Raw genomic sequence first — 344 nt, 5'->3', positions numbered from 1 at the left:
GCTAATAATACCAATTGCTCTATCGGTTGTCAGGCATATAAAATTATGTCTAGGTGAGGGGTGACAAATAATTTGTGTGATGTCATCTGCATAAATAATGTAGTTGCTACGTATTTGAGATGCCGGTATGGATGTGGTATAGATTATGTACAACATTGGCGAGAGAGTGCTGTGCTGTGGAACCCCACTCTGAAGCATGAATTCATTGCCAACTATTGTGTTCAGTTTTATATTAGTTTCTGTCATCGAGAAAATTGCTTACTAGTCTGTTTTAGGTGTGGGAAGATGGAGTTGTATGAGCTGATATCTTTCTGGGTGCCAGACTTTGCCAAGGAAGAACATGC

The sequence above is a fragment of the Penaeus monodon genome, chromosome 3 (assembly GCF_015228065.2).
Source record: "Penaeus monodon isolate SGIC_2016 chromosome 3, NSTDA_Pmon_1, whole genome shotgun sequence".
NCBI lineage: Eukaryota > Metazoa > Arthropoda > Malacostraca > Decapoda > Penaeidae > Penaeus > Penaeus monodon.
Note: the sequence above shows the minus strand (reverse complement) of the source record.